The sequence below is a fragment of the Festucalex cinctus genome, chromosome 9, assembly GCF_051991245.1.
Source record: "Festucalex cinctus isolate MCC-2025b chromosome 9, RoL_Fcin_1.0, whole genome shotgun sequence".
NCBI classification, from domain to species: domain Eukaryota; kingdom Metazoa; phylum Chordata; class Actinopteri; order Syngnathiformes; family Syngnathidae; genus Festucalex; species Festucalex cinctus.
The window spans coordinates 27,290,655-27,311,165 of record NC_135419.1 but is presented as its reverse complement, the minus strand read 5'-3'; positions in this window follow the sequence as shown (position 1 = coordinate 27,311,165).

Sequence of the window (20,511 nt, the reverse complement as noted above, 5' to 3'; positions counted from 1 at the left end):
CGGTACATGCTCCAAAAAAAATCCCACACTTGACATGTATGCTTATAATCAAGGCCTGAAGGTATCTCTATGACAACATTCAGTTATAAATACAGCGCCACCTAGCCCTTGAGGCTTATATAAAAAAATAAAATAAATACCCCACATACGGTATTTTGTACAAAAAATGTACACTCATTCTAAGTGTGATAACTAAGTCATTTATGAATATTCTTTTAGTTTCCACCACTCAAATTGTTCACTGGCTTCACACCGATCCAAACGTATGTACGTTTCCATTTTGTTTTATTCATTTTTGATTGCCCCTTTGGACAATAAAAGTAACATTGTGCAATGAGTACAACGAGCGATGATGTGTATATACACTTTTACAAAAAAACACCAATCAGGGCAACTCATTGCCTAAAAATAAAAAAGGACGCTGATTTTTGCAGGTCTTAACAATCACCAAAACCCGTTGAGCTTGACACACACACTGGCAAAAAATATTCTACATGTAAACGTTTATTATGCCATTTTCAAAGAAATTTTGCTTCCAATATGCCAGTACCCCAATGTGCCAGTACCCCAACGTGCAAGTACCCCAACGTGCAAGGACCCCAACGTGGCCCGGGCTGCGAGGGCCCTTTATAGCTGCTCGCAGCTCTAGTTATTATTATTATTCTTTATTCTCCGCAAACGATCGCGATTTTGGGTACCTAAACATTCACGAAAACTCACCGAACTTTGCACACTCCTCAGGCCCGGCGAAAAATTTGATATTATTAAGTCGTCATAACAATGCGACTCGATAGCGCCCCCTAGCGTAGAAAAATAAAAACCAAGCCCGGCACGTTTGAGCTAGAGCAACAAAAATTGGCAGGCACGTGTAGCACCCCGAGACGCACAAAAAAGTCTCTTGGGACCATGTAGCTAAAATGTACAGGAAGTGAGCTATGAATTTTTTTATGTCCAATTTTGGCCTATTTTGGCACATTCACTGTGGTCATGCTTTTTCCCCCTTTGCAAACATTTTTCATCCAATTGACTTCAAACTTGGCATTTATCATCTCAAGACCTGAGAGAACAACTGGGCAAAACATCTTGCCTTTTTGAAATACTATATGACGGGGACGGGGCATCAAATATTGCCTTTAAAATTTCATTTGTCCAGAAAGAGCAAATGCTTAATAACTCCCATGTTCAAGCTCCAAAAAATCTCAAACTTCTCAGGCAACGTAATAGTCACGGCCTGAAAACATCTATATGATAAAATTCAGTTATACATATAGCGCCACCTAGTGGTTACAATAAATGTCATACTTTACGTTTTTAGCTACTGTGCTGAGCTTGTTGAAGGGATCCATTTGAAAATTGGTCAGAAAAGCCTTAAGATGTTGATCATGCCCCACACCGAATATTGTAACTTTTCGCCAAAGGGCGTGGCCGCTACGGTGACGCAAAGTCTGAAGATTTTTCGTGAAAATAAAAGCTGCATTAACTTGACCGAGATGATCCTATCTTCTCAAAATTTCACACATTTGATGAGAGTCCAGCCCTAAAGACATCTACTGACTTATATTTCATCTAACTGATAGCGCCACCTAGTGGCAATTTTTTTTCTTACGAATTTTCTTCTACGTTTTTCTCCAAACACGTTAACTGGACCTACCTCATATTTGCTCAGATGAGGGTTTCGGCCTTCATGATGTCACAACACGAAGTTTGTGAGTTTTCGCGAATTGCTGTGGGTGTGGCTAAGCGCTGTTCGCCAAGAAAACAACGCCAGTTTTGAGGGTCTAAACATGCACAGAAACTCATGAAACTTGGCACACACATCTGGCCTGGTAAAATGAGCAATATTTTATTGTTGATTGTGCTATTTTTACAAAAATGACTCAATAGCGCCCCCTAGAAGTTTTTAACGAAGCAGCCCCGGTTGTATGTTTAAGCAAGAACGACGAATATTTTTAGGTGTATGAGGGAGCCCAAGACCTACAAAAAAAGTCTCTTGGACCCATATGCTAAAATGAACAGGAAGTGAGCTACGAATTTTTGAATGTCCCATTTTTGACGATTTTTGCACATTCACAGGGGGCAGACTTTTGCCCACTTCTCCTACACGTTTCATCTGACTGAGTTAAGACTTGACCTGGACCATGTCAAGACCTGAGCCAACGACAGGGGGAAAAATCTTGACCTTTCGAAATACTATATGATGAAGGCGGGGCATCAAAATTTGTGTTTCGCACTGAAAAAGGATATGCTTAATAACTCCCCGGTACATGCTCCAAAAAATCCCAAACTTGACATGTATGTTTATCGTCAAGGCCTGAAGCTATCTCTATGACAACATTCAGTTATATATGCAGCGCCACCTAGCCCTTGAGGCATAAAAAAAAAAATACCCCACATACGGTATTTTGTACAAAAAATGTAAACTCATTCTAAGTGTGTTAACTAAGTCATTTATAAATATTCTTTTAGTTTCCACCACTCAAAATGTTCACTGGCATCAGACTTATCCAAACATATATATATTTTTATTTATTTTTGATAGCCTCTGTGGACATTAAAAGCAATATCGTGAATGAAGGATATGCATAATAACTCCACGGTACATGCTCCAAAAAAAATCCCACACTTGACATGTATGCTTATAATCAAGGCCTGAAGGTATCTCTATGACAACATTCAGTTATAAATACAGCGCCACCTAGCCCTTGAGGCTTATATAAAAAAATAAAATAAATACCCCACATACGGTATTTTGTACAAAAAATGTACACTCATTCTAAGTGTGATAACTAAGTCATTTATGAATATTCTTTTAGTTTCCACCACTCAAATTGTTCACTGGCTTCACACCGATCCAAACGTATGTACGTTTCCATTTTGTTTTATTCATTTTTGATTGCCCCTTTGGACAATAAAAGTAACATTGTGCAATGAGTACAACGAGCGATGATGTGTATATACACTTTTACAAAAAAACACCAATCAGGGCAACTCATTGCCTAAAAATAAAAAAGGACGCTGATTTTTGCAGGTCTTAACAATCACCAAAACCCGTTGAGCTTGACACACACACTGGCAAAAAATATTCTACATGTAAACGTTTATTATGCCATTTTCAAAGAAATTTTGCTTCCAATATGCCAGTACCCCAATGTGCCAGTACCCCAACGTGCAAGTACCCCAACGTGCAAGGACCCCAACGTGGCCCGGGCTGCGAGGGCCCTTTATAGCTGCTCGCAGCTCTAGTTATTATTATTATTCTTTATTCTCCGCAAACGATCGCGATTTTGGGTACCTAAACATTCACGAAAACTCACCGAACTTTGCACACTCCTCAGGCCCGGCGAAAAATTTGATATTATTAAGTCGTCATAACAATGCGACTCGATAGCGCCCCCTAGCGTAGAAAAATAAAAACCAAGCCCGGCACGTTTGAGCTAGAGCAACAAAAATTGGCAGGCACGTGTAGCACCCCGAGACGCACAAAAAAGTCTCTTGGGACCATGTAGCTAAAATGTACAGGAAGTGAGCTATGAATTTTTTTATGTCCAATTTTGGCCTATTTTGGCACATTCACTGTGGTCATGCTTTTTCCCCCTTTGCAAACATTTTTCATCCAATTGACTTCAAACTTGGCATTTATCATCTCAAGACCTGAGAGAACAACTGGGCAAAACATCTTGCCTTTTTGAAATACTATATGACGGGGACGGGGCATCAAATATTGCCTTTAAAATTTCATTTGTCCAGAAAGAGCAAATGCTTAATAACTCCCATGTTCAAGCTCCAAAAAATCTCAAACTTCTCAGGCAACGTAATAGTCACGGCCTGAAAACATCTATATGATAAAATTCAGTTATACATATAGCGCCACCTAGTGGTTACAATAAATGTCATACTTTACGTTTTTAGCTACTGTGCTGAGCTTGTTGAAGGGATCCATTTGAAAATTGGTCAGAAAAGCCTTAAGATGTTGATCATGCCCCACACCGAATATTGTAACTTTTCGCCAAAGGGCGTGGCCGCTACGGTGACGCAAAGTCTGAAGATTTTTCGTTAAAATAAAAGCTGCATTAACTTGACCGAGATGATCCTATCTTCTCAAAATTTCACACATTTGATGAGAGTCCAGCCCTAAAGACATCTACTGACTTATATTTCATCTAACTGATAGCGCCACCTAGTGGCAATTTTTTTTCTTACGAATTTTCTTCTACGTTTTTCTCCAAACACGTTAACTGGACCTACCTCATATTTGCTCAGATGAGGGTTTCGGCCTTCATGATGTCACAACACGAAGTTTGTGAGTTTTCGCGAATTGCTGTGGGTGTGGCTAAGCGCTGTTCGCCAAGAAAACAACGCCAGTTTTGAGGGTCTAAACATGCACAGAAACTCATGAAACTTGGCACACGCATCTGGCCTGGTAAAATGAGCAATATTTTATTGTTGATTGTGCTATTTTTACAAAAATGACTCAATAGCGCCCCCGAGAAGTTTTTAACGAAGCAGCCCCGGTTGTACGTTTAAGCAAGAACGACGAATATTTTTAGGTGTATGAGGGAGCCCAAGACCTACAAAAAAGTCTCTTGGACCCATATGCTAAAATGAACAGGAAGTTAGCTACGAATTTTTGAATGTCCCATTTTTGACTATTTTTGCACATTCACAGGGGGCAGACTTTTGCCCACTTCTCCTACACGTTTCATCTGACTGAGTTAAGACTTGACCTGGACCATGTCAAGACCTGAGCCAACGACAGGGGGAAAAATCTTGACCTTTCGAAATACTATATGATGAAGGCGGGGCATCAAAATTTGTGTTTCCCACTGAAAAAGGATATGCTTAATAACTCCCCGGTACATGCTCCAAAAAATCCCAAACTTGACATGTATGTTTATCGTCAAGGCCTGAAGCTATCTCTATGACAACATTCAGTTATATATGCAGCGCCACCTAGCCCTTGAGGCATAAAAAAAAAATACCCCACATACGGTATTTTGTACAAAAAATGTAAACTCATTCTAAGTGTGATAACTAAGTCATTTATGAATATTCTTTTAGTTTCCACCACTCAAAATGTTCACTGGCATCAGACTTATCCAAACATATATATATTTTTATTTATTTTTGATAGCCTCTGTGGACATTAAAAGCAATATCGTGAATGAAGGATATGCTTAATAACTCCACGGTACATGCTCCAAAAAAAATCCCACACTTGACATGTATGCTTATAATCAAGGCCTGAAGGTATCTCGATGACAACATTCAGTTATAAATACAGCGCCACCTAGCCCTTGAGGCTTATATAAAAATAAAAAAAAACACATACGGTATTTTGTACAAAAAATGTACACTCATTCTAAGTGTGATAACTAAGTCATTTATGAATATTCTTTTAGTTTCCACCACTCAAATTGTTCACTGGCTTCACACCGATCCAAACGTATGTACGTTTCCATTTTGTTTTATTCATTTTTGATTGCCCCTTTGGACAATAAAAGTAACATTGTGCAATGAGTACAACGAGCGATGATGTGTATATACACTTTTACAAAAAAACACCAATCAGGGCAACTCATTGCCTAAAAATAAAAAAGGACGCTGATTTTTGCAGGTCTTAACAATCACCAAAACCCGTTGAGCTTGACACACACACTGGCAAAAAATATTCTACATGTAAACGTTTATTATGCCATTTTCAAAGAAATTTTGCTTCCAATATGCCAGTACCCCAATGTGCCAGTACCCCAACGTGCAAGTACCCCAACGTGCAAGGACCCCAACGTGGCCCGGGCTGCGAGGGCCCTTTATAGCTGCTCGCAGCTCTAGTTATTATTATTATTCTTTATTCTCCGCAAACGATCGCGATTTTGGGTACCTAAACATTCACGAAAACTCACCGAACTTTGCACACTCCTCAGGCCCGGCGAAAAATTTGATATTATTAAGTCGTCATAACAATGCGACTCGATAGCGCCCCCTAGCGTAGAAAAATAAAAACCAAGCCCGGCACGTTTGAGCTAGAGCAACAAAAATTGGCAGGCACGTGTAGCACCCCGAGACGCACAAAAAAGTCTCTTGGGACCATGTAGCTAAAATGTACAGGAAGTGAGCTATGAATTTTTTTATGTCCAATTTTGGCCTATTTTGGCACATTCACTGTGGTCATGCTTTTTCCCCCTTTGCAAACATTTTTCATCCAATTGACTTCAAACTTGGCATTTATCATCTCAAGACCTGAGAGAACAACTGGGCAAAACATCTTGCCTTTTTGAAATACTATATGACGGGGACGGGGCATCAAATATTGCCTTTAAAATTTCATTTGTCCAGAAAGAGCAAATGCTTAATAACTCCCATGTTCAAGCTCCAAAAAATCTCAAACTTCTCAGGCAACGTAATAGTCACGGCCTGAAAACATCTATATGATAAAATTCAGTTATACATATAGCGCCACCTAGTGGTTACAATAAATGTCATACTTTACGTTTTTAGCTACTGTGCTGAGCTTGTTGAAGGGATCCATTTGAAAATTGGTCAGAAAAGCCTTAAGATGTTGATCATGCCCCACACCGAATATTGTAACTTTTCGCCAAAGGGCGTGGCCGCTACGGTGACGCAAAGTCTGAAGATTTTTCGTTAAAATAAAAGCTGCATTAACTTGACCGAGATGATCCTATCTTCTCAAAATTTCACACATTTGATGAGAGTCCAGCCCTAAAGACATCTACTGACTTATATTTCATCTAACTGATAGCGCCACCTAGTGGCAATTTTTTTTCTTACGAATTTTCTTCTACGTTTTTCTCCAAACACGTTAACTGGACCTACCTCATATTTGCTCAGATGAGGGTTTCGGCCTTCATGATGTCACAACACGAAGTTTGTGAGTTTTCGCGAATTGCTGTGGGTGTGGCTAAGCGCTGTTCGCCAAGAAAACAACGCCAGTTTTGAGGGTCTAAACATGCACAGAAACTCATGAAACTTGGCACACGCATCTGGCCTGGTAAAATGAGCAATATTTTATTGTTGATTGTGCTATTTTTACAAAAATGACTCAATAGCGCCCCCGAGAAGTTTTTAACGAAGCAGCCCCGGTTGTACGTTTAAGCAAGAACGACGAATATTTTTAGGTGTATGAGGGAGCCCAAGACCTACAAAAAAGTCTCTTGGACCCATATGCTAAAATGAACAGGAAGTTAGCTACGAATTTTTGAATGTCCCATTTTTGACTATTTTTGCACATTCACAGGGGGCAGACTTTTGCCCACTTCTCCTACACGTTTCATCTGACTGAGTTAAGACTTGACCTGGACCATGTCAAGACCTGAGCCAACGACAGGGGGAAAAATCTTGACCTTTCGAAATACTATATGATGAAGGCGGGGCATCAAAATTTGTGTTTCCCACTGAAAAAGGATATGCTTAATAACTCCCCGGTACATGCTCCAAAAAATCCCAAACTTGACATGTATGTTTATCGTCAAGGCCTGAAGCTATCTCTATGACAACATTCAGTTATATATGCAGCGCCACCTAGCCCTTGAGGCATAAAAAAAAAATACCCCACATACGGTATTTTGTACAAAAAATGTAAACTCATTCTAAGTGTGATAACTAAGTCATTTATGAATATTCTTTTAGTTTCCACCACTCAAAATGTTCACTGGCATCAGACTTATCCAAACATATATATATTTTTATTTATTTTTGATAGCCTCTGTGGACATTAAAAGCAATATCGTGAATGAAGGATATGCTTAATAACTCCACGGTACATGCTCCAAAAAAAATCCCACACTTGACATGTATGCTTATAATCAAGGCCTGAAGGTATCTCGATGACAACATTCAGTTATAAATACAGCGCCACCTAGCCCTTGAGGCTTATATAAAAATAAAAAAAAACACATACGGTATTTTGTACAAAAAATGTAAACTCATTCTAAGTGTGATGACTAAGTCATTTATGAATATTCTTTTAGTTTCCACCACTCAAATTGTTCACTGGCTTCACACCGATCCAAACGTATGTACGTTTCCATTTTGTTTTATTCATTTTTGATTGCCCCTTTGGACAATAAAAGTAACATTGTGCAATGAGTACAACGAGCGATGATGTATATATACACTTTTACAAAAAATACCAATCAGGGCAACTCATTGCCTAAAAATAAAAAAGGACGCAGATTTTTGCAGGTCTTAACAATCCCCAAAACCCGTTGAGCTTGATACACACTGGCAAAAAAAATATTCTACATGTAAACGTTTATTATGCCATTTTCAAAGAAATTTTGCTTCCAATATGCCAGTACCCCAACGTGCCAGTACCCTAACGTGCAAGTACCCCAACGTGCAAGGACTCCAACGTGGCCCGGGCTGCGAGGGCCCTTTATAGCTGCTCGCAGCTCTAGTTATTATTATTATTCTTCTTCTCCGTAAACGATCACGATTTTGGGTACCTAAACATTTACGAAAACTCACCAAACTTTGCACACTCCTCAGGCCCGGCGAAAAATTTGATATTATGAAGTCGTCATAACAACGCGACTCTATAGCGCCCCCTAGCATAGAAAAATAAAAACCAAGCCCGGCATGTTTGAGCTAGAGCAACGAAAATTGGCAGGCACGTGTAGCACCCCGAGACGCACAAAAAAGTCTATTGGGACCATGTAGCTAAAATGTACAGGAAGTGAGCTATGAATTTTTTAATGTCCAATTTTGGCCTATTTTGGCACATTCACTGTGGTCATGCTTTTTCCCCCTTTGCAAACATTTTTCATCCAATTGACTTCAAACTTGGCATTTATCATCTCAAGACCTGAGAGAACAACTGGGGAAAAAATCTTGCCTTTTCGAAATACTATATGACGGGGGCGGGGCATCAAATATTGCCTTTAAAATTTAATTTGTCCAGAAAGAGCAAATGCTTAATAACTCCCATGTTCAAGCTCCAAAAAATCTCAAACTTATCAGGCAACTTAATAGTCACGGCCTGAAAACATCTATATGATAAAATTCAGTTATCCATGTAGCGCCACCTAGTGGTAACAATAATTGTCATACTTTACGTTTTTAGCTACTGTGCTGAGCTCGTTGAAGGGATCCAGTTGAAAATTGGTCAGAAAAGCCTTAAGATGTTGATCATGCCCCACACCGAATATTGTAACTTTTCGCCAAAGGGCGTGGCCGCTACGGTGCCGCAAAGTCTGAAGATTTCTCGTGACAACAAAAGCTGCATTAACTTGACCGAGATGATGCTATCTTCTCAAAATTTTACACAATTGATGAGAGTCCAGCCCTAAAGACATCTACAAACTTATATTTCATCTTAATGATAGCGCCACCTACTGGCAATTTTTTTTCTTACGATTTTTCTTCAATGTTTTTCTCCAACCATGTTAACTGGACCTACCTCATATTTGCTCAGATGAGGGTGTCGGCCTTCATGCTGTCACAACACGAAGTTTGTGAGTTTTCGCGAGTCGCTGTGGGCGTGGCTAAGCGCTGTTCGCCAAGAAAACAACGCCAATTTTGAGGGCCTAAACTGGCACAGAAACACACGAAACTTGGCACACACAGCTGGCCTGGCAAAATGAGCAATTTTTTATCGGCGATTGTGCTATTTTTACAAAAATGACTCAATAGCGCCCCCTAGAAATATTTAACAAAACAGCCCCAGTTGTACGTTTAAGCAAGAACGACGAATATTTTTAGGTGTATGAGGGAGCCCAAGACCTACAAAAAAGTCTCTTGTACCCATATGCTAAAATGAACAGGAAGTGAGCTACGAATTTTTGAATGTCCCATTTTTGACGATTTTTGCACATTCACAGGGGGCAGACTTTTGCCCACTTCTCCTACACGTTTCATCCGACTGAGTTAAGACTTGGCCTGGACCATGTCAAGACCTGAGCCAACGACAGGGGGAAAAATTTTGACTTTTCAAAATACTATATGATGAGGGCGGGGCATCAAAATTTGTGTTTCGCAATGAAAAAGGATATGCTTGATAACTCCCCGGTACATGCTCCAAAAAATCCCAAACTTGACATGTATGTTTATAGTCAAGGCCTGAAGTTATCTCTATGACAACATTCAGTTATATATGCAGCGCCACCTAGCCCTTGAGGCATAAAAAAAAAAATACCCCACATACGGTATTTTGTACAAAAAATGTAAACTCATTCTAAGTGTGATAACGAAGTCATTTATGAATATTCTTTTAGTTTCCACCACTCAAAATGTTCACTGGCATCAGACTTATCCAAACATATATATATTTTTATTTATTTTTGATAGCCTCTGTGGACATTAAAAGCAATATCGTGAATGAAGGATATGCTTAATAACTCCACGGTACATGCTCCAAAAAAAATCCCACACTTTACATGTATGCTTATAATCAAGTCCTGAAGGTATCTCGATGACAACATTCAGTTATAAATACAGCGCCACCTAGCCCTTGAGGCTTATATAAAAAAAAAAAAACACATACGGTATTTTGTACAAAAAAATGTAAACTCATTCTAAGTGTGATGACTAAGTCATTTCTGAATATTCTTTTAGTTTCCACCACTCAAATTGTTCACTGGCTTCACACCGATCCAAACGTATGTACGTTTCCATTTTGTTTTATTCATTTTTGATTGCCCCTTTGGACAATAAAAGTAACATTGTGCAATGAGTACAACGAGCGATGATGTATATATACACTTTTACAAAAAATACCAATCAGGGCAACTCATTGCCTAAAAATAAAAAAGGACGCTGATTTTTGCAGGTCTTAACAATCACCAAAACCCGTTGAGCTTGACACACACTGGCAAAAAAAATATTCTACATGTAAACGTTTATTATGCCATTTTCAAAGAAATTTTGCTTCCAATATGCCAGTACCCCAACGTGCCAGTACCCTAACGTGCAAGTACCCCAACGTGCAAGGACTCCAACTTGGCCCGGGCTGCGAGGGCCCTTTATAGCTGCTCGCAGCTCTAGTTATTCTTCTTCTTTATTCTCCGCAAACGATCGCGATTTTGGGTACCTAAACATTCACGAAAACTCACCGAACATTGCACACTCCTCAGGCCCGGCGAAAAATTTGATATTATTAAGTCGTCATAACAATGCGACTCGATAGCGCCCCCTAGCGTAGAAAAATAAAAACCAAGCCCGGCACGTTTGAGCTAGAGCAACAAAAATTGGCAGGCACGTGTAGCACCCCGAGACGCACAAAAAAGTCTATTGGGACCATGTAGCTAAAATGTACAGGAAGTGAGCTATGAATTTTTTTATGTCCAATTTTGGCCTATTTTGGCACATTCACTGTGGTCATGCTTTTTCCCCCTTTGCAAACATTTTTCATCCAATTGACTTCAAACTTGGCATTTATCATCTCAAGACCTGAGAGAAAAACTGGGCAAAACATCTTGCCTTTTTGAAATACTATATGACGGGGGCGGGGCATCAAATATTGCCTTTAAAATTTCATTTGTCCAGAAAGAGCAAATGCTTAATAACTCCCATGTTCAAGCTCCAAAAAATCTCAAACTTCTCAGGCAACGTAATAGTCGCGGCCTGAAAACATCTATATGATAAAATTCAGTTATACATATAGCGCCACCTAGTGGTTACAATAAATGTCATACTTTACGTTTTTAGCTACTGTGCTGAGCTTGTTGAAGGGATCCATTTGAAAATTGGTCAGAAAAGGCTTAAGATGTTGATCATGCCCCACACCGAATATTGTAACTTTTCACCAAAGGGCGTGGCCGCTACGGTGACGCAAAGTCTGAAGATTTTTCGTGACAATAAAAGCTGCATTAACTTGACCGAGATGATCCTATCTTCTCAAAATTTCACACATTTGATGAGAGTCCAGCTCTAAAGACATCTACTAACTTACATTTCATCTAACTGATAGCGCCACCTAGTGGCAATTTTTTTTCTTACGAATTTTCTTCTACGTTTTTCTCCAAACACGTTAACTGGACCTACCTCATATTTGCTCAGATGAGGGATTCGGCTTTCATGATGTCACAACACGAAGTTTGTGAGTTTTCGCGAATTGCTGTGGGCGTGGCTAAGCGCTGTTCGCCAAGAAAACAACGCCAGTTTTGAGGGTCTAAACATGCACAGAAACTCCTGAAACTTGGCACACACATCTGGCCTGGTAAAATGAGCAATATTTTATTGTTGATTGTGCTATTTTTACAAAAATGACTCAATAGCGCCCCCTCGAAATTTTTAATGAAGCAGCCCCGGTTGTACGTTTAAGCAAGAACGACGAATATTTTTAGGTGTATGAGGGAGCCCAAGACCTACAAAAAAGTCTCTTGTACCCATATGCTAAAATGAACAGGAAGTGAGCTACGAATTTTTGAATGTCCCATTTTTGACAATTTTTGCACATTCACAGGGGGCAGACTTTTGCCCACCTCTCCTACACGTTTCATCCGACTGAGTTAAGACTTGGCCTGGACCATGTCAAGACCTGAGCCAACGACAGGGGGAAAAATTTTGACTTTTCGAAATACTATATGATGAGGGCGGGGCATCAAAATTTGTGTTTCGCAATGAAAAAGGATATGCTTGATAACTCCCCGGTACATGCTCCAAAAAATCCCAAACTTGACATGTATGTTTATCGTCAAGGCCTGAAGTTATCTCTATGACAACATTCAGTTATATATGCAGCGCCACCTAGCCCTTGAGGCATGAAAAAAAAATACCCCACATACGGTATTTTGTACAAAAAATGTACACTCATTCTAAGTGTGATAACGAAGTCATTTATGAATATTCTTTTAGTTTCCACCACTCAAAATGTTCACTGGCATCAGACTTATCCAAACATATATATATTTTTATTTATTTTTGATAGCCTCTATGGACATTAAAAGCAATATCGTGAATGAAGGATATGCTTAATAACTCCACGGTACATGCTCCAAAAAAAATCCCACACTTGACATGTATGCTTATAATCAAGGCCTGAAGGTATCTCTATGACAACATTCAGTTATAAATACAGCGCCACCTAGCCCTTGAGGCTTATATAAAAAAAATAAATAAATACCCCACATACGGTATTTTGTACAAAAAATGTACACTCATTCTAAGTGTGATAACTAAGTCATTTATGAATATTCTTTTAGTTTCCACCACTCAAATTGTTCACTGGCTTCACACCGATCCAAACGTATGTACGTTTCCATTTTGTTTTATTCATTTTTGATTGCCCCTTTGGACAATAAAAGTAACATTGTGCAATGAGTACAACGAGCGATGATGTGTATATACACTTTTACAAAAAAATACCAATCAGGGCAACTCATTGCCTAAAAATAAAAAAGGACGCTGATTTTTGCAGGTCTTAACAATCACCAAAATCCGTTGAGCTTGACAGACACTGGCAAAAAAAAATATTCTACATGTAAACGTTTATTATGCCATTTTCAAAGAAATTTTGCTTCCAATATGCCAGTACCCCAACGTGCCAGTACTCCAACGTGCAAGTACCCCAACGTGCAAGGACCCCAACGTGGCCCGGGCTGCGAGGGCCCTTTATAGCTGCTTGCAGCTCTAGTTATTATTATTAGGGCCCGAGCAGCGACCGCTGCGAGGTCCCTATTGTTCCTGAAGGAATTCTTATTATTATTCTTCATCTTCTTCTTTTTCTTTGTTATTATTCTTTTCCGCAAACAACCACATTTTTGAGGCACTAAACATGAACGAAAACTCACCAAACTTTACACGCAGATCGGGCCTGGCGAAAAATTTGATATTTTAAAGTCGCCATACATGATAACAGAAAAATGGCTCTGTAGCGCCACCTACATAGGTTTAACGGATCCCTGTCCCGCTACGATTGTCCTATGGCTACGAAAATTGTGTGGCACCTGTAGCACATCCAGATGAACAAAAACCTCTTTGATATGTGTACCCTAAAATAGACAGGAAGTGAGGTATGAGTATTTGAATGTCCAATTTTTGCCAATTTTTGCACATTTACAGGGGTCATACTTTTGCCCGCTTCTCCTACACGGTTAACCCGATTGACTTCAAACTTGGGATGTACCATCTCAACACCTGGGACAACATCATTGTGAAAAATGAAAAGTTTTTGATATACTATATGACGGCGGCGGCGCATCAAATTTAGAGTTTAAAAATTCTTACTTCACGAAGCATTGCCGGTTGTACGTTTAATCTAGAGCTACGAAAATTGGTACACATATGTAACAGGCTATGACCTACAAAAAACTCTTTTTGAACCATATGCTAAACCTAACAGGAAGTCCACCATTTTGATTTATTTTGGAACGTGTTGCCATTTTTTTGGCCATTTCATTGGGGTCTTATTTTAACGAACTCCTCCTACAGTGTTTATCCGATCATCTTCAAACTTGGTGTGATTCATCTTAAGATGTTGAAGATGAAAAGTTATTGAAAGCTTTGTATTTCGTCGCACGCTGTTGTCATGGCATGCACTGTTTTTAAAGGAAAAAAAATATCCTTAAAGAAGCATTCCCATTTGTACGAAGCAGCTAGAGCTACGAAAATTTGTAGACATATGTAACAGCCCAAGTTGTACAAAAAAGTCTCTTGGTGCCCTGTGCTAAACCCAACAGGAAGTCCCCCAGGGGCCGGGCATCACATTTTGAGCTAAAAAAACTCCTCTTTAACAAAGCATACCCGGCTGTACGTTTCACATAGAGTTACCAACATTTGTAGAGGTATATAACAGCCCTCGAGGTACAAAAAACTCTTTTTGAACCATATGCTAAACCTAACAGGACGACCGCCATTTTGATTTACTTTGGAATGTGTTGCCATTTTTTTTGGCCATTTCATAGGGGTCATATTTTAACAAACTCCTCCTACAGAGTTTATCCGATCATCTTCAAACTTGGTGTGATTCATCTTAAGATGTTGAAAATGAAAAGTTATTGAAAGTTTTTTATTTCGTCACACGCTGTTGTCGTGGCATGCACTTGAAAAGGAAAAAAATCCTTCTTAATGAAGCATTCCCAGTTGTACGAAGCAGCTAGAGCGACGAAAAATTGTAGACATATGTAACAGCCCAGGATGTACAAAAAAGTCTCTTGGTGCCATGTGCTAAACCCAACAGGAAGTCCCCCAGGGGCCGGGCATCACATTTTGAGCTAAAAAACTTCTCTTTAACGAAGCATTCCCGGTTGTACGTTTCACCTAGCGCTATGATAATTTGCAGGCATACATAAGAGCCCATGATGTACAATAAAGTCTCTTGGAACCATGTGCTAAACCAAACAGGAAGTCTGCCATTTTGATTTATGATGGGATTTGTTGCCATTTTTGTGGCCTTTTTCAGGGGTCATATTTTAACGAACCCCTCCTACAAAATTTATCCGACTGTCTTCAAACTTGGTGTGTTTCATCTTAAGATTTTTAAGATGCAAAGTAATCGAAAGTTTTTTATTTTGTAACACGCTGTTGCCATAGCAATGCATTGTTTGTCAAGTGCTGCTTTTTTTTTTTTATACACATGAAAACTCATGAAACTTTGCAAACACATCAGACTTGTCATGAACATGAATTTTCAGAGATTTATTGTGCAATTTGCAATAAATAGCGCCCTCTAGACATTTTTATGAAGCATTTCCGATTGTATGATTATGCTAGATCTACAAAAAAGTATTATGTAGCCATTTGCCAAACCAAAGAGGAAGTCCGCTATTTTGATTTTATTTTGGGAATTATACATAATTTTTGGCCTTTTTCATTAAACTTTGCACAGACAAGGCATGGAAAAAACTAACATTTTAAATGGTCCTTGTTCCATGTAACAGTACCCCAACGTGCCAGTACCCTGACGTGCAAGTAACCCAACGTTGTGCTCAATAGCGCCCTCTATGCATTTTTATGGAGCATTTCCAATTGTATGATTCAAGCGATACACAACTAAAGATGACTTGACCTAGATTTGTGAAAACTGGGAGGCATACCTATTAGCTTAAGACCTACAAAAAGTATTCTGTAGCCGTATGCCAAACCTAAAAGGAAGTCCGCCATTTTGAATTTATTTTGGGAATTGCGCACCATATTTTGCGTTTTGATTAAACTTTGCACACACAAGGCTTGTCAAAAACATTTTAGATGGTCCTTGTCCTATTTGACAGTACCCCAACGTGCCAGTACCCCGACGTGCAAGTACCCCAACGTGGCCCGGGTTGCGAGGGCACTTTATAGCTGCTCGCAGCTCTAGTTATTATTATTAGGGCCCGAGCAGCGACCGCTGCGAGGTCCCTATTGTTCCTGAAGGAATTCTTATTATTATTATTCTTATTAGGGCCCGAGCAGCGACCGCTGCGAGGTCCCTATTGTTCCTGAAGGAATTCTTCTTATTATTAGGGCCCGAGCAGCGGCGGCGGCGGTGCCGCTGCGAGGCCCTATTGTTTTTGTAGGAATTCTTCTTATTATTATTATTCTTATTCTTATTATTCTTCTCCGCAAACAATCGCATTTTTGAGACACTAAACGTGACCGAAAACTCACCAAACTTTACACGCACATCAGGCCTGGCGAAAAATTTGATATTTTAAAGTCGCCATACATGATAACAGAAAAATGGCTCCTTAGCGCCCCCTACATAGGTTAAACGGATCCCTGTCCCGCTACGATTGTCCGACGGCTATGAAAATTGTGTGGCACCTGTAGCACATCCCAATGAACAAAAACCTCTTTGAAGTGTGTACCCTAAAATAGACAGAAAGTGAGGTATGAGTATTTAAATGTCCAATTTTTGCCAATTTTTGCACATTTACAGGGGTCATACTTTTGCCCGCTTCTCCTACACGGTTAACCCGATTGACTTCAAACTTGGGATGTACCATCTCAACACCTGGGACAACATCATTGTGAAAAATGAAAAGTTTTTGATATACTATATGACGGCGGCGTCGCATCAAATTTAGAGTTTAAAAATTCTTACTTCACGAGGCATTGCCGGTTGTAGGTTTAATCTAGAGCTACGAAAATTGGTACACATATGTAACAGACTATGACCTACAAAAAACTCTTTTTGAACCATATGCTAAACCTAACAGGAAGTCCACCATTTTGATTTATTTTGGAACGTGTTGCCATTTTTTTGGCCATTTCATTGGGGCCTTATTTTAACGAACTCCTCCTACAGTGTTTATCCGATCATCTTCAAACTTGGTGTGATTCATCTTAAGATGTTGAAGATGAAAAGTTATTGAAAGCTTTGTATTTCGTCGCACGCTGTTGTCATGGCATGCACTGTTTGCAAAGGAAAAAAAATATCCTTAAAGAAGCATTGCCAGTTGTACGAAGCAGCTAGAGCTACGAAAATTTGTAGACATATGTAACAGCCCAAGATGTACAAAAAAGTCTCTTGGTGCCCTGTGCTAAACCCAACAGGAAGTCCCCCAGGGGCCGGGCATCACATTTTGAGCTAAAAAAACTCCTCTTTAACAAAGCATACCCGGCTGTACGTTTCACCTAGAGTTACCAAAATTTGTAGAGGTATACAACAGCCCTCGAGGTACAAAAAACTCTTTTTGAACCATATGCTAAACCTAACAGGACGTCCGCCATTTTGATTTACTTTGGAATGTGTTGCCATTTTTTTTGGCCATTTCATAGGGGTCATATTTTAACAAACTCCTCCTACAGAGTTTATCCGATCATCTTCAAACTTGGTGTGATTCATCTTAAGATGTTGAAAATGAAAAGTTATTGAAAGTTTTTTATTTCGTCACACGCTGTTGTCGTGGCATGCACTTTTTGCAAAGGAAAAAAATCCTTCTTAATGAAGCATTCCCAGTTGTACGAAGCAGCTAGAGCGACGAAAAATTGTAGACATATGTAACAGCCCAGGATGTACAAAAATGTCTCTTGGTGCCATGTGCTAAACGCAACAGGAAGTCCCCCAGGGGCCGGGCATCACATTTTGAGCTAAAAAAACTCCTCTTTAACGAAGCATTCCCGGTTGTACGTTTCACCTAGCGCTATGATAATTTGCAGGCATACATAAGAGCCCACGATGTACAAAAAAGTCTCTTGGAACCATGTGCTAAACCAAACAGGAAGTCCGGCATTTTGATTTAGGCCTTTTTTAGGGGTCACATTTTAACGAACTCCTACGAAATGTATCCGACTGTCTTCCAACTTGGTGTGTTTCATCTTAAGATGTTTAAGATGCAAAGTTATCGAAAGTTTTTTTTATTTTGTCGCAAGCCGTTGCCATAGCGATGCATTATTTGCCAAGTAAAATGCTGCTTTTTTTTTTTTTTTGTCTAAATGAGCGAAAACTCATGGAACTTTACACACACATCAGACTTGTCATAAACATGAATATTTTAGAGATTTCTTGTGCAATTTGCAATAAATGGCTCAATAGCGCCTTATAGATATTTTTATGAAGCTTTTGGAAATGTATGATTCAGCTAGATTTGTAAAAATTGGGATACCTATCAGCCTAAGACTGACAAAAAAGTTTCTAAAGCCATATGCTAAACCAAACAGGAAGTCTGCCATTTTGATTTACTTTGCTATTTGTAGCCATTTTTTGGGGCCTTTTATAGGCCTCATATTTTCTACAAAACTTATCAGATCGTCTTCATTCTTTGGCGTGTTTCATCTGAAGATATTTAAGATGAAAAGTTATTGAAATTGTTTGTCACGCCTTTGCTCTAGCGATGCATTGTTTGCAAAGAAAAATACTTTTTTTTTTGAAAGTCTAAATATGAGCGAAAACTCAAAACTTTGCACACAGATCAGACCTCTCAAGAACATGAATATTTTAGAGATGTGTTGTGCAATTTGTAATAAATGGCTCAATAGCGCCCTCTAGACATTTTTATGAAGTATTTCCGATTATATGATTCAGCTAGATGTGTGAATATTTGGAGGCACACCTATCAGTCTAATACCTACAAAAATTATTCTATAGCCATGTGCCAAACCATTGTGATTTTATTTTGTTAATTGTGCATCATTTTTGGCCTTTCCATGAAACTTTGCAAGCACAAAGCATGGCAAAAACATTTACAATTTAGACGGTTTCCTATGAAACAGTACCCCAACATGCCAGTACCCCGACGTGCAAGTACCCCAACGTGGCCCAGGTTGCGAGGGCCCTTTATAGCTGCTCGCAGCTCTAGTTAGGGCCCGAGCAGCGGCGGCGGCGGTGCCGCTGCGAGGCCCTATTGTTTTTGTAGGAATTCTTCTTATTATTCTTCTTTTTCTTCTCCGCAAACAATCGCATTTTTGAGACACTAAACGTGAACGAAAACTCACCAAACTTTACACGCACATCAGGCCTGGCGAAAAATTTGATATTTTAAAGTCGCCATACATGATAACAGAAAAATGGCTCCTTAGCGCCCCCTACATAGGTTAAACGGATCCCTGTCCCGCTACGATTGTCCGACGGCTATGAAAATTGTGTGGCACCTGTAGCACATCCCAATGAACAAAAACCTCTTTGAAGTGTGTACCCTAAAATAGACAGAAAGTGCGGTATGAGTATTTAAATGTCCAATTTTTGCCAATTTTTGCACATTTACAGGGGTCATGCTTTTGCCCGCTTCTCCGACACGGTTAACCCGATTGACTTCAAACTTGGGATGTACCATCTCAACACCTGGGACAACATCATTGTGAAAAATGAAAAGTTTTTGATATACTATATGATGGCGGCGGCGCATCAAATTTAGAGTTTAAAAATTCTTACTTCACGAGGCATTGCCGGTTGTACGTTTAATCTAGAGCTACGAAAATTGGTACACATATGTAACAGACTATGACCTACAAAAAACTCTTTTTGAACCATATGCTAAACCTAACAGGAAGTCCACCATTTTGATTTATTTTGGAACGTGTTGCCATTTTTTTGGCCATTTCATTGGGGTCTTATTTGAACGAACTCCTCCTACAGTGTTTATCCGATCATCTTCAAACTTGGTGTGATTCATCTTAAGATGTTGAAGATGAAAAGTTATTGAAAGCTTTGTATTTCGTCGCACGCTGTTGTCATGGCATGCACTGTTTGCAAAGGAAAAAAAATATACTTAAAGAAGCATTGCCAGTTGTACGAAGCAGCTAGAGCTACGAAAATTTGTAGACATATGTAACAGCCCAAGATGTACAAAAAAGTCTCTTGGTGCCCTGTGCTAAACCCAACAGGAAGTCCCCCAGGGGCCGGGCATCACATTTTGAGCTAAAAAAAACTCCTCTTTAACAAAGCATACCCGGCTGTACGTTTCACCTAGAGTTACCAAAATTTGTAGAGGTATATAACAGCCCTCGAGGTACAAAAAACTCTTTTTGAACCATATGCTAAACCTAACAGGAAGTCCGCCATTTTGATTTACTTTGGAATGTGTTGCCATTTTTTTTGGCCATTTCATAGGGGTCATATTTTAACAAACTCCTCCTACAGAGTTTATCCGATCATCTTCAAACTTGGTGTGATTCATCTTAAGATGTTGAAAATGAAAA